The sequence below is a fragment of the Drosophila santomea genome, chromosome 2R (genome assembly GCF_016746245.2).
Source record: "Drosophila santomea strain STO CAGO 1482 chromosome 2R, Prin_Dsan_1.1, whole genome shotgun sequence".
Taxonomy (NCBI): Eukaryota; Metazoa; Arthropoda; class Insecta; order Diptera; family Drosophilidae; genus Drosophila; species Drosophila santomea.
In genome coordinates, this window is record NC_053017.2 from 19,920,424 (window position 1) to 19,935,869 (window position 15,446).

General features: G+C 41.8%; 1 long non-coding RNA gene across 1 annotated transcript; it reads right to left on the reverse strand.

The window, feature by feature from the left end:
* Positions 1–5,040: 5,040 nt before the first annotated feature.
* On the reverse strand, positions 5,041–6,128 carry LOC120445778. The gene is made up of 3 exons (XR_005615782.1): positions 6,095–6,128; positions 5,728–6,025; positions 5,041–5,651 (listed from the first exon to the last, which is right to left on the reverse strand). It is a non-coding gene; the product is annotated as an uncharacterized LOC120445778 (long non-coding RNA).
* Between the last annotated feature and the right edge of the window lie 9,318 nt (positions 6,129–15,446).

The window sequence follows — 15,446 nt, forward strand, 5'->3', positions numbered from 1 at the left end:
CGGAGGAGTGTGCGGGTCGGGTAATAAGTTTTTCCCCGAATAATAAACATGCCAAAGGTATTGTGTGTTTGCCATGATGTTTGTGCCGCAACGGGAAAATATGGTTAAAGCGTCTGCATAACTGCGTGAATTACGTAAGCTAGACAAATATTTGATTTCGGTAGATGATAGGAAAAAGTCATCTTTGACAAAGGCATTTTAATTGAGCCTTTTACATGGTTACATGTTAACAACTCAATGTCCACCGTGGAAAATGTTCGGGTAAAAGAAAGGAAATATTTTATTTAATCAGAAACATATAATGTATCTTTGTTATGATAGGTATATTGAATGGTACCAACTATACACATCATTTATAGGGTATTCATGCATTACCAACTCTTAACTGCGATAAATTTTTTGTTTTGGAATTATTTCGCTTTTACCCCAGCGGATTTACGCACTGCCGACCGAGGGTCTTTTGTCGAGCTCGAAGGTATGGTATGAATATAATCAGCGCATTCAATCGACTTAATTTCATTATGAATACGAAGGCAGCTAAACGCTGCCCTCTCACTCGCCTAGTGCCATGATTTTCTTTCGCCGCTTGGCCCAAGCCGAGCTCATAAATAATCTTGCCAACTTGTCGGACAGGACACTCGCCGGTAGATCCCCCTTCTCCCCCTTCTCCGGGTTTTCCGGTTACCCGATTTCCCCCGTTTTAGCCACCAACAGCTGCTGGCTGCTCGAGTTGCAAGGAGCCAGCAGCTCCTACCACTTGGGCTTGGGCTGCTTTGGCCGCTGTTGACAAACAAATATGAAACTAATCCTTGGTAATTAGTGCGCCAACTTTTGCTGCATTTTGAGCCGGGAAAGGACACAAGGACACACGGACACGCGGACGGGAACTTGTAGTCACTGCTGCCGTCGCTGGAGAGGGACTTGCGTGCTGTCTGCTTTTCCGTATCTCAGAGTCAGGCATTCTCGGCGAAAAACTTGATACCAGCAGGTAATTGGTATTAACTTGTTTAAAAAAAATTTAAAACATCTGCTGTCATTTTTAAACACCTGAAGTTTTATTCCTTTGACAAAAATATTCATAATTTAAGATGGAAATCGTAGTACTGAATTAAAAATAATCTTTGTCTGAACCTGTTTCTAGAACGTTGCATGAGTTATCTATTAATTAGTTTGTAAATCTTATAGCGACTTTGACACTTATTTTTCACAGTGCACTCCTAGCTCCTGGTCATAGGAAGTTTGGAGATTCCTTATGCTTTCTGCTTTTTGCGGTTTTCCCGGTCGCATCTCGTTGTTTTTTTTTCGTTGTTTTTTTTTTTGGTCGTTTTTGTGGCGATGTCGTCGTTATTTTTATTGGAAAAGTTAAGCTTGTGTTTTGATAGGTTTCAGTCGTAAAGGGATTAATTAGTGTGGACTTCGCACCAGCGCCACCGCCAGCAGGATAAAGCCAGGCGAATGTCTGGGAGTACAAGCTCTACATGCCGCCTCGTGTCGCAATGCATAATAAAAGTTAAGCTGAATTGCATAGTGTTTTCATATGAAATGGGATACGGCATCCAAATGAAGTTGGCTTAATGAGCACAGTTCGAAGTGAAAGAGGCCCTTATTTCCACAAATTATTAAAGGTATTTTAATTCGATTTAATTCCCAACACTTAAATTAAAACATAAACATATATATGTGTAAGTATATTTTCTTTTCTTACAATATGCTTTAATTTATCATATTTAAAACTGCAGTAGCCACTATAGCTCTTGTTTTTTGTGCCAATTCAAAACTCAATTACTTACGAAATTCCGCACACAATTCTTCATCTGACCACTTGTCTTCAGTGGAGTTTATTAATTTTATTTACCCCGCGACATTTCTCAGTTGAAATTCCAATGCTGCAGCATTTCCCGCTGTTTTTGCGGACGGCTTGCCGCCTTTTCTTATCTTTTTATTATGAACTGCAGCGACAATTTTGCTAGCCATGTCAGCGCATGATTTACGAGGCCGTGGCGTACAAATGAAAATGGTACCAAAAAGCGGTGTTCTAGGGAGGGGGAAAGAGTTCTGCCCGGACAGACAAACCTTTTTTGTGGCTCTGAAGTTTTGGCCACAAAACAGGAAACGGAAATGAGTGCGCAGAACGACGATGGCGACATGTGAAATGTGTTTGCTACCAAAGAAGCACACGAAAAACAAAAAGCACAGAAAAAGCGGCACCAGCAAACACATGCAAAATAAACGGGTTCAAGTGGCGCTCGTAAAAACGGGCGAGTTGGTAGGGGAATGGTGGTGTGGGGGATGTGGGGGAAGGGGGTTAAAGCCAAAGGATAACTGTTGAATTGTTGGCCATAATAACAAGGCTGGCGACTCCCATGTGTGTCCGTGTCTGCCCCCGTGTGGGTGTGTTTGTGTTGGCCTGTCGCGTAGCAACTTGTGGCTAGCTTAATAGCAGTTAACAGCAAGCCGGCAAAAAGGGGTTGGCGAACAGGGGTTAAAGGGCAGATCTGCGGGTCGCCTCTGCACTCGCTCAAGTGCATGAGGAAGGAGCTGGCACAGTGTTAACTTGGTTAATAAATCCCATTTACTTATTAGGCAGCTGCTGGATGCCAACAGCGAAATGTTACTTGAATTCACAGTAAAATATAAGAGAAATAACTTTGAAAAATCATTTAAAAATATAATTTATAAGAATACCATTTGAATAACTCCTCTAACATAAATCAGCGTAATGTTAGGCAGCAATGCGAATGAAAGAACTTAGTTAAATGCATAAAACAGAACAAGAAAGAGCGATTAAGTCGAGGAACCAGCGCCAGCGAAATCCAGTGAAATAAAATTCAATAGAACAACAAACGAACCGCGTGCTGTGAAAACAATCCAATCAATTTATTAATTAAGCGGACCACTCCGGCCAGAGGAGCGCCTGATGTACGACTATACGGCTATATGTATGTATATGGAGCTATGCTATATACGATTGTCTGTCTGTCTGTCTGGAGGCCCCCACCCCCGCAGAATCTGCAACCCCTTCGACCCGCCGATGGTGTGCGTCTATTTGTCTAGCTTTGTGCAATGGATTTTTAATGTTTTTCCGCCGGACTCGTCGAGTGGGTGGACAATAATGTAACGCATTGTTAAGTCCGCTTGGCACTTTTCGCACGCCAGCTGTGTCCGGCTGGAAAAGCGTTGGAAAAACCCCCAAGGAGAGCCAGCTAAGCTGCAAAGGAGCCGGCAAGGAAACGGCCCAGTCTTTAATGAGCCCCAAACTGCAATTACGCAAAACATTTGCCGCACTGCATGGCGTCGTCTGAAATAATTTTAATTGCGTTTTGCTTTTTATTTTATTGCATTTGCCGTCCTAACGATTTCGTTATGCTGGAGTAAATTAAACTAAAACTGGAGCCACCAAGGGAAAGCCATTAAAATGGAGAACTTTAGTTCAGTGTTGCAACTAAAGTACTAGTTGTAGGTGCTTTAAGTGTACATTTGCTACATTTATCTGTGTTCCTCCTTTACGGTTTAGCAGTACTATTTTTTAGAAGTGATAGCAATAATTTGTAGTGTTATTATAGCCACATTAAGAACTAGAAAACCATTTAAATACTGTCTCTTACAACTATTTGCACTAACAACCCAATCGAATTGGTTTCCTACTGCGCAAAGTTTCTGAATAATAAATTGTTCAGTTCTTTTGAAAACGTATACATTACTGGTCGAAGAAAATGAATCTTTCTATTAGCACATTAGCTGTATTCATCATTGCGTTTGCCTTAACATTGCCTAGGGAAAGTGTTGAATTTTTCAAACTTAGAGTACTTCCTGGCGTTCCACCCATGACTCCAGAAGGCAAATAACGAATAAATATTTGTACTATTCAAATGGCCGATTTTGCAAATAAAGTTTAGAAGAATAATAAAGAAACATGCTCTTTTTGCATTTTTTTTCAGCACCGTGTCGTACATTCAAGCTATTTTGTAATCGGAAGTAATAATTTGGCCAGTCATTCTTTGGATTTTTTACAATACGCCATTAAATCATTAAAATTAATGCAAAATTGAAAAATGAAGTATATTGTATTGTAAAATCTATATAGTACTCACAGCTACTACTTTTAGTATAATTAAAAGACATCGCTTATTAAATTGGCACTTTAGTGTTTTTTCAGGTGTATGTGTCAAGACATTGAGTTTGACTTTGTTTCATTAGATTTCCTAACTTTTAACGTCACAGATGATTGTATTATAACGATTAGAAACCGATTGATTTACTTACTTGTCAAACTATTGCCAATCCAATTGTTCATACTTCGCAGTTGCCTTAAACACATAAATACCCACTTTCCATGGAATACCCATCCAAAATGAAGCTATCAGTTCTGATTCTAACCATCCTAGGACTCGTCCTCCGAGAGGCCAATGTTCAACCAAGGGTGCCTCCTTCTTTTGGATAGTAGAAAACAAGCTTATCGCCTTTATAATAAAAATGTTTAATACTTTGTAAGCCAAAGGTTTCTCCATAATTCCTTGATTGTATTCAATAATGCCCGAAATCAGAAAGACTGAGAGGCCGAAAGTTTTATTTATTGAACCGGTAATTTAGGCTTATAGCCATTGCTTATGTACATGACACTAGTTTTTATAATTAAGCTATAAATTATAATAACTATGGTGTAATGTTTGATTGGTAACTAAGCATTTCCACTCACAATGGAGTACGTGCTCTTGAGCTCATTTCCCCCAAAAGGCAATTTTTGTTGCACGTTTTTGAGATAGTTTTAGACAGCGCAGGCGCATTGTGCCTCACTTTTTTTGGCTAGTAACTCACTCAAAATGTAGTTGGCTTTTTAAGCCTGCTATTTGTAACCCTGCGATTGGGGATGAATGCAATTGCCGAAAGGGGTGCTGTGGGGCTACAAAATAAAAATGAGGTTTGGATAGGTGGGACAATTGCAGCTAATTGGCAATAATCAGGCATCGACCATAAATTGGCGTTAACAAGGCCAACAAATCAGCGGAACGCTGGCTATTTGGCAGTTGAAATTGTGATTGAGCTGGCGGCATAAATCAGCCAAATTGAATTACGAAAAAAACACTGGAGCAATAAAATCTAGCAATTATATTTATGCATATATGCGAATGGCTGTGTGCGTTCCTCTGGCCTCGCGACAATTTAATTACAATTGGCCGTGGAGAGAAATTGCAGTTGCCGCCGCACTGGCGCCGCAAAATATGCTAATTTATATTTATATGGATATGGAGTTATTCCCCAGCCGACTTTTCCGACATCCCGATGCCGTCCTCCGCCCCTCCGCTACCCGTACCCTAAATTTCGATCCAACTCCAGACTCCCGAGGCTGTGTGAAATATTTTCGGCGGCGACTGCGGTCGTAAAATTTATTGTTGCCAAATGCATATTTGTCACATTTCGCAATGTGTTTGGCGGCCATAGAACAATTTACAAGCAACTGGGGACTTTGGCTAAAAGCCTTGCCCCCCCCCCTCCACTTCCACTTCCATCTGTTCGCGTTTCAAAAAAAATAAACTAAGTAAACTAAGGCCATCGGGATGTGCCGCACTAAAAGCGCCTTCGACTCGGCTGAAGCCCAAATATTTTATACATTTAATTGTTGCTTTTTGGGCCAGACACTCGGTGGAGCTAAGCTGAGTGGATTAAACATATAACATATACTTTTTCAGAATATATATCAGCGAATGATGCATGAATTTAATCCCTTACTCAGTTTAGATACATAGTTAGGTGTAAACCTATTTGCACAGAGAGCCAAATCGAATTGGTTTTCTACTCCTTAAAGTTTCTGAACAATTTCAGTTCAGTTCTTAGAGAAACGTATTTATTACTGGTTGTAGAAAATGAAGCTTGCTATAATCTTATTAGCTGTTTTAGGCATTGCGTTGGCAAAACCACCTGTTGACTTTGTCACTCTTAAACCAGTTCCTGGCGTTAAACCCATGGCTCCAGAAGGCAAATGAGGAAGATCCGGTTTTAACAAATAATTATTGGTAATATTGAAATGCTGGATGATGGTATTGAAAATAAAGTATATTATATAGCAAATTCTATATATAGATCTGTGTATAATTACAAAACATCGCTTATTAAATTAGGACTTTGAGTTCTACGTTTTTTGAGACTAGTTATTTCCTAATGTCAAGGTTTTAAAATGGTTCAAAAATTAATATTTAGAGCCGTAACCAATCAATATTTTCTACTTGAAAACCCCAGAACATATAAAAGGTAGCCCATGGGGCTAAAAATCATTCGATTCAGACTCCAAAATGAAGTTTCCACTCCTGAACTTTGTTATTCTTTGTTACAAAGAAAGCGTCGGCAAACCCAATCCAAAAGTTATAAGACCATTGTAAAGATTTTTAGATGTATGCATTTAAGCCGACTTTTAAGATACTCGTAATCCCTTACTGCATTACTGGCATTTCGATATTCTAACCTTCCCAAGGGTGCAGAAATTTTCATTGCCCATTCCAGGGGCGGCTCACTAACTAAACTTGCCATCAACATGATAATTGGCCAGCACTTCTAGGGAAAATATCCATTGCCTTTTGCCCTTCAGCTGTCACAACACACAAACACTCACACAACACACACACACACACACACACTTTACACCTCAGAGACTCGCTGAATGGGAATCCCCTGAATGCTCGCTAAACAAAAGAAATGAAGTCATTTGTAATTAATGAGGTTTGTCACCCCAATTTTCCGCAACTTCCAGAGGGCCCGAAAAAAAAAAAACGAAAAGGAAACATCAGACTACAAAAGTGGGTGGTGGGATAAAGTTCACCTGCCTGGCTGCCTGGCATATTGAAAATCACAGTCGGTGAGCGAGCAGCCGAGGAGAAGTAGAAAAAACCATCCACAAAACAATCTAATTATATCGTTAAGCACACCAAAATTGGCAGCAGATCCATCCCTGAAAAAGGAAACCTCCCCCTCAGGTGGTTTTTTAGGCGGTGGGTGGCCTGGGGTGGTGGTCACCACAACTCCGCCACCTTCGCCACTTCTCACCGATGTCACCTTGACAGACAGATAGTCAGATAGACAGACAGTCGCATACGCATACTTGACCCTGACAGACAGGCGGACTTTTGGGGTGACAGTTTCCGTTCGCTTGTTTAATTAAAATTATGTAAATAAATTTATTTAGCTGACACTGCGCCGTAATTAAGTGCAAGGGGAAGCGCGAGGCTTTGCATCTGTTGCCTGACCAATTTGGTCCACCTTGGCGGACAAGTTATGCGCTGTCTTCAGCTGTTTACACCGAGAGAAACTAAACAGTCTTATAAAAACTATATTTTTATCTTGATTGTATAATAAGTAAATCTTCGTGCTCTGACCCTTCATTTCTATTTCCTATATTTATTTGATTTCTTTGCTGTAAATATGAAATGCTTCAATCGGTGGTGCACATTTTCCTGTGTAGCGCGCTTTTATCTCCGCCAGTGTCTATGCTAACAAATTAGCCTTGAAATGAGCAATTTGCAGGCCATGGCTGTGACGCGGAGCAAAATGCTGGAGTGGGTGGATGGGTGGGTGGATGGATGGGTATTTAGGTGGGTGGTGCTGTCTTCGCCGTGAATACAAACTGAGCTGACAGCTGCTGTCAGTGGGCGCACGTCAATGGCGGGACGTCAGGAGTATTAGATATTCCTTCCGGGTGGCGAGAGGCGTGAAAAGCAATTAAGTGTGAAGTCCTTAAGTTTCCGCAACAACACCAACCAAAAACAAAAACAAAAAAAAAAGAAAACAAGAAAAAAGTACATGGAACGTAAATGAAAAATGATGTAAGGCATGCTAATGGAACTCCTTCACATCACGTACTCTCAACTGAACTTAAAGTTTAATGAATTCCAATGAAACCCCTTCGCACGAAGACCTCTCAATCACTCAGTGGAGCGAAAGTCAAATGAATTCGCTTTTGACAAGTCGCCCAGTTGACCTCACCAATTCGACATTCATGGGCCTTCATAATCCGCATGCAGACTAATGAAATGCCAAAAGTCAGAGGCCCATTTCGCATATGTCATCCACCCACTGCCACCCACTCCCCCAATATATACAGTAAGCTCCATGCGAGCTCCATTGACGTCACCACAGTGAAGCCATGTTGACATCAACGTGGGGGAAATTGTTTTGATGAATGTGTCGATTTAATTGATGAATGAGTTTTTAAGCTGGCAAAAAATCGAATGGCATCACGTTTTTCCTGGCCTGCAAAAGTGTGCATACACTGTGCAAAAGGGAAAGATGCTACAACCCACTGATTGATTAATGGTATAGAAAATATAAATATTTTTTAATGAAATTGTAATCAAAACCATGTTTGCATACAAAATAAAAATTAGTTAAATTAAAGCTCGCACCAAATGCAAAATGCGTCGGTGGAAGGAAGTGTTTTGCATGTATTTCATTTGATTTATAACCGAGGCACCTTGAAGGATGATCACCTGACAGCTGAGCGCACCTTAATTGAGTACTCGCACTGTTGCCAATAAATATGCTGCAAGGCCACCGTTGCAACGGATGGACGAAAGTCAAAAGTCCTGGCTTAACAAGGCCAAAAAGTGTGCTACACAAATGCGAATGCCAAAGCGCAACAATTGCAAGCCGCAAATATCAATAAAAAACTAGTACAACATGCAGCAGTAATGTTGCGATTTGTTCGCTAACCGAAGCACAAAGGCGGCCCCAAAAAAAAGGGTGGAAATTCGAGCCCGACTGCTAGTCAGTCTCTGGCATGCAATAATATAAATTCCAGCCAACACACACAGCCCTTTAATCGAGGTAAAAAAAAAAAAAAGGAAAACAACAACAAGAAGAACAGCAACCAGAACACTGAAAATAAAATCCAACATCAAACTATAAATAGAGTCTGGCAGTGGCGCTCCTTCTGGCCTCGTGGCCGTGTATGTGCCGTTGTGCCGTTGTTATTGGAGTGAATTTCTGGGAAAGTCTTGTGGCTTAATCTACAACAGCATGCGGTTTGCTGGCAGCCAGGAACGCCGGCAATAAAAGCCGGAAAACTGGAGCTGAAATGGGAGCCGCATGCAGCGGCGGTTAAATATTTAAAGCTTTCGGCGATTGGCTGGAGTTTAGACAATCAGACGGGGCCGGAAATATATGCAAAGTTTCATATTCAGCCAGGTGAAAAAGTAATGAAAGAGTGCCCTAAATTATTTAAATAAATATATCCACTTCTCGTGGCTGCCTTCTTACTGTGAGAGTATAGTATAAGAAGTACAATCAGATCGGTTATCTAAGATGTGAGTAACTCCTTGGAAAATAAGAAGTTGTTTATTTAATTTACAGGGTAAACTATTTCCACCCTTGAGTAATGCATACATGTATGAGCGTAGCTTTTCATCAAGACCCCAAATCACACAAATACATTTATGATTCTCAGCCACTTAAGATGCCTATCTCCACACTTGACCACAACTTTCCCCCTAAATACACTTTAAATGGCTCGTAAAATGCATTGTGATAAGATTTCGCCCACTTTTCGTGGCCTTTCCAAATGTCATATTTCCTGTGACTGTAACTGGACTCAAGTTAATTATCAGGCTTAGCAGTTTGCTAGTTAAATGCCACCCCCATCCGACGCGTTTTTCCTCGAATGCGACACAACGTATAAAACTTAATGTGCCGCGTGCGCATAAAACAAAATTTCAACTGCAATTAGTCGTGCAAGGCTCTGAAATGCCCCCCGTGACCCGCGATCCTCGCTGCACGACTTTCCCCTCTGATAAAACCATAAAAAATTTTCCGCCAACATGGCAAATAATTTGGCTAACGACATTTTGTAACTAATGCTGGCCAACCGCAGCAACAACAGCGATAACCATTAACACGCCCCCTTTTCCGAACGCCCATCGCCCATCGAGTGGGAAAATGCAGCAACGGAGCAGCCAGCTGGTCATTAAAAGTCCACCCATAACAGTTTATTGTAATGCGACCGCTCGTAGGCCAACTGGACAAGTGGCCAGAACCCAACCCCCCACCACCCCCATGTCAACCCCATCTTGGGGCTCCAACGTATTGCTGCTACCCGGCGTTGCCACTTAATTAGAAAAGTTTTGGCGCGCCACGAGACAAAAGCCATTGACAGCGACGAAAAGTTCGGGGAACGCCCTCGGTCCCGCTCATTTCCTCCATTTTCCCCATTTCCTCCGCTTCCAAGCCATCGACAAACTGCATTCCACTGGCCTAAGGAGTTATATGGAGCTTGTGGCACTGATAGACTTGGATATACTCTATAAATAGAAAGTGAGGGTACTGAAACTTTGATAAACTTGGCTGAAACTAGCCAAGGACTCTCGCATATGTTATATATATTAATCAAACAAAAAAAGTGGTTAAATATAAAGATATGTATCAGCATTCTTAGATATACAACTAAGAACTGTATACATATACTTCTAACTTGAATATGTAATGAAAGATATGTTTACACCGCTAATTGTGCAAGTACTCAGTTCATTGATACTTTCAGAGCTTAGAAATGGGTTGCTGCTGCTTCTGTAAAGAGTTATACCCTGAGGCAGAGGAGAAACATGCTAAATGTTAGGCTATTAGCAGCAACAAATGACATTTGAGAAAGACAGCACTTTATTTTCGCTTTTTTCGGGGACAGCAGCTCAAAGACTTTGAGCTCTGAAAATGGCAGTGGGGGAGGTGGGAGGACGCAGTCGAGGAACATGAAAATGAGTATGGGTGCGGGAATGGAGGTTAAGTCAACTGAGGCCACCTGGCACCGCCAGCCGGATACAGTGCTCCCCATTCAACGCCACTCTATTTGCGCATTTTTTCCAATTAATTGCCTCTACGTGGCCGTCCGCATCGCGAATGTCAACAAAAGCCGCGGCCTTGTGCGCCAACCCCCCCTCCCCACGAAAAAAAAAAAAAAGGAAAATGGTGCCCACCTACCGCCGATGACTCGGAAAATGGTGGAAACCACCCGCTGGCAGTGCTGACACAAACATATGTGAAACAAAAAAGATAGCGGCCTACAGTCTGGCACAAGATATAGACTCATCAATGGGTTTCAATTGAAAATTTTTGCACGGCACGGCACGGCTTTTCCTCTTGCCTTTCATTTGGTTTGGAAATGGGAATTGGAAATGGAAATGCGAGTGCAGCAAACAATAAGCAGTTACATTCGGGGCTCTTAGGCCTTCGATTTTTGTGGATTGTGGAGCAGCTGGTGGCCGCAAGTTTGCACAGCTGCCGCGAAATATCTATGCAAAATTTAGCCAATATCCCATGAATTGGGGTAAGTAAATGGCATTTGCAGCACTGAAGGATGTTCAATAGTATTTTCGTGTACAAAAAAATATAAACGCATTTAAAAAATTGTTTACGAAAACAGTATATGTATATCGTAATAGTACATGTGCATATGAGATAGCTTCCTATTGTAATAAAAAAAATGAATAGAAACTCTTGCCCATTTTTCTTGTATAAGCCAACTCAGACATTTGATAGTTTCAATTCCCATTTCTTGGCAGCCATCTAGCGAGTTTTCATTTCATATTAGTATTGAAATGGGCGTGTCGCCGCCCTCTTTCAACACCTACTTCGAAATGATGAGCAAGAGTCGCAAGCACGCGATATTTTAACAAATTCGCGACCATTTATCATTCGACGACACTTGCGGATAGGAAAGCCATGTCAGGAGCTGACGGAAGGTGGCTTATTCGCCCCTCCAGCTGCCACTCCCCCAAACCACTGCGCCTTTATTTGCCGCTGTCAAAACAAAGACTTCTTTTCCCAGTTCTTTTTGCCATCGCAACCACAAACAAGCGAATTAGCTGCCCTGCCACTGACAGGGTCTAAAATGGATGGTGAGAAGGGGTTGGAGGTTGGAGGTTGGTGGCTGGCGGCTCCAAGACTGTCAAAAGCAAGAACCAATCCCAATTGGCGGCTCAGGACCAGTGGATGCGATGCAGTGGAGGGACATCTTCAGAACATGCAAGTTGGCGGCAATTGAAAACTCATTGACAATTGACAATGGAAAAAATAATAGAAGAGCAAAACGACAGCAACTGGTTGTGTTAGTGGGGAGCCAAAACTCAATCGCAGTTACATTTCAATGTGGTTACCCAGGGTTTCGACAGAAGAGAGTGTATATGATGATGTTGAAACGACATGGACAAATGCAAATATATTTTATTATATCAAAGACGAATTAAACGTGGTGAGAAAGTAATTATTAAAAGCTGTCAACAAGCGATTAAAATAAATTGTAGTATCTATTATAAAGTCGAGAACGAGCTAATTACGTCTGTATAGATATCAACCATTATATAAGATAAAATATAGATTTTTTCTATACAGGGTACCTTAACCTTCCCATGCAGATTTTCCCTTCTTTTTTCGCAGCACTTTGTTTTGCAGTTTGCCGCTGACAGGCAGCATTTTGTGTCCTTGCTGCTTTCAGCTACCCCGCTGCCCGCTGCCCGCTCCTCACAATTTTCCATGTTGTTGTTCATTCATTTGTATTGGCATGCTGAGACGTTTTCTATTTGAAATTGTCAGCGGCAATTGATATGCATTGCTGTAGTTGAATATCTCTTTGTTTTGTCTACCGATTGCGGTTGGCTCTGCTTCAGGAAATTGATTTCCACAATCATACGCCACATGTACATACGTATAACCACTTGCCTTACAAATGAAGCGCCGGCAATTAAAAGTAGGAAAAATCGAGGATAAACTGCGACAGAGAAATGGATTGCTGCACAGTTGAACGCGCGCCTGCAAGTATGCAACGGCAGAAATGCATTTAATTTTCGGCCAGCCAGTGAGGAGGAATTTTTCATTGTGATTTGATATTTAATGCACGTACTCAATGAAGAAATTCCAACAGCAGCGCATTAGTAGACAGGGGCGTTCGGTAGCAACGCCTGCCAATTGCTTTTCAACATATTTGATGCGACGACGACTTTCGACATTTTGCAACTTGGCCACGTACAGAAAAAAATCGAGAGAAAAACCAAATAAAAGAAGAGGGAACGAAAATCAAGAAAGCTGGAAGCTGGAAATCGTTGCCAGCAAAGTGCAAAAGCAACAACTGCAGCTCTCAGAAAAACAACTGTGACTTTGGTTAAGCATACAAACTGTATATAACGCACACAAACCCCTGCCAGCCGAAGTGAAGTGAAGTATACGCCATGTTGACCCAACAACAAACATAAAATGTAATCGCAGCTAATAAGAAAACTAAGCAGATCCTTGCTGGTCACGATTTACGCTCGTTTCGCATTCGATTTGCGATGCACCACCGCTGCAGCAATGGACCACTGCACCACTGTCCACACAGCGCGCACAGTGGGCAGAAATACGTAAAAATACGCAATAAAATATTTTGCATTTGTAAGTAAGATAAGATATAGTACAACTATGGTTCAATTCACGATATCCACTACATTGCCATTTCTTTTGTATCCCAACCTATTCTCACTTGCCCCACTGTGCTGGCCAACGGACCTGGGCTGCCATGTCAATGGACATTTAATGGCGTTCCCCATTATGCGCCGCATCAAATGTGCCAAATACGCTTCGCTGGCAATAAATGCTGCATGGCGAGGTTGCCCTTTTGGATGCAACCGAATCTCACTCCTGGCCCAGGCGACTCTCTATCCCTCTTCATCTTGGCCGCATCTTGGCTGAATCTTGGCCCCATCTGGCCGTGGTCTGCGTCTTCGTCTTCGTTCCGGCCACGATTTGCAATTTTGTGTGCATCAGCCTCGCCCGGCGTCTATCGTAATTTTTCGTGAATTTCTTCACGTACTTGCATTCCATCTTCATCGCTCGTCCTTCGTCCTTCATCCTTCGAGTCCGATAGCTTCAGCTCCTGTCGCTCCTATATCTCTGCGCTCTGTCTGCTGGCCAGCTTTTGGACCCGGCTGCAGCAGTGGATTCTAATGGCATAACCTTTGAATAAAATTAGCATTATCGCAGCTCACTTTGGCGGCCATTCCGCTTCGTCCGTCTTCAGGTGTCTGTGTGTGCAGATAGTGTGTGTGTGTGTGTGTGTGTGTGTTTGGGGATCAATAAATATGCTCAATGTCTTTTGGGGCGCCACATGATGCCTGCAAAGGCCATTAAAACAAGCGCTAAGACACGGCAATGTGGAGGTCATTGAGATTATGCCTTTTCTAAGACATGAATTTAAGGAGCTATTTGTTTATTGATTTTTTAAACATTGCCTGTGCCTTTACATGAAAGGCATTCTTACATCATAAGTCAGCACAGACCAATAAGGACAAATAAAGAATTTCATATATTTGCTTACCAAAAATATTTCCAAAAAACTGAAAGACTCCCAATTCATGTGGCCAATTTGTTAATACAAACGAGTAACAAATCGCTGCTGTAACTTTGAATTTTATATTCCAAAAGTCGAGCATCGGCAGCCAAATGAAATAGCAATAATTTTGAAACCAAAAAGTTGCATCAGAAACTATTTGCAGTTTTTTTTAGAGCCAACGCCCCCAGCAACAAATCTCCTCCAGAGTGTAAATGTTTTTTGTAGGCACACACACACACATCAATTACGGATTTTCCCCCCCTTGCCGCTGCCCGGAAAACTAATTGGTGGAAAATTAAGTTTTTGCGCCAAAATGATGGCAAATTGAAATGCAATCGGGGCAAAGCGGATTATTGAAAAACTTTCATGATTGAATTCTGCTGGTTGGCCCAACATCGGCCATACCCCCGTGCCCGGGTATTGTGGCACCCAGTAGCTCCGGATCCAGTGGCTCCGGCAAAAAGCGCAACGAGAACTTAATTCCGAGCAGGCTGCTCTGCATGTGTACGCTTGGTTGAGGCCCATATGCGATTGGCGGAGCTTATGGCTCTTGTGTGCCTGCCAAAAAAAAGGAATCGAAAACGAAGAGGAAAAAATGAAAAGAGGCCAAAAATTGTGGCCCACACGGCGTTACAGCGATTTATATTTTGCTACTTTCGCTATAAAAAATAAATATGCAATAAAACAAAACGACAACGGGTTCCGACATATGCATTATTGTCCTGCTCGCTGCTCCTTTCGAAATATTTGCTAGAGAACGAAGACATAAACCTGAAAAAATATATGGCGCATTTGGCAGAAACGAAGGCAGGCGCAGGACCGAAGCCAAGACAAAGGCGTTTCTAAATGCCAGTAGCTACTACTGCACTGCGAGAAAATCGTAGCACTTAACAATAGTTGCTCACTAGAAAATATTTTGACAAGTGCAAGGGATATTGATTAATAATTATACCAATTTTAATGACATTACATTTAAATATTAACCTTTAAGATATGAAATGCTATTAAGAATTATTCTCACTGCGGCGTAGTAAGACAGAGAACAACAGGGCGTATACGTATCGCATTGTTCTACCAAATTGCGCTCTCAGCTGGCGCACGACTTGACTGC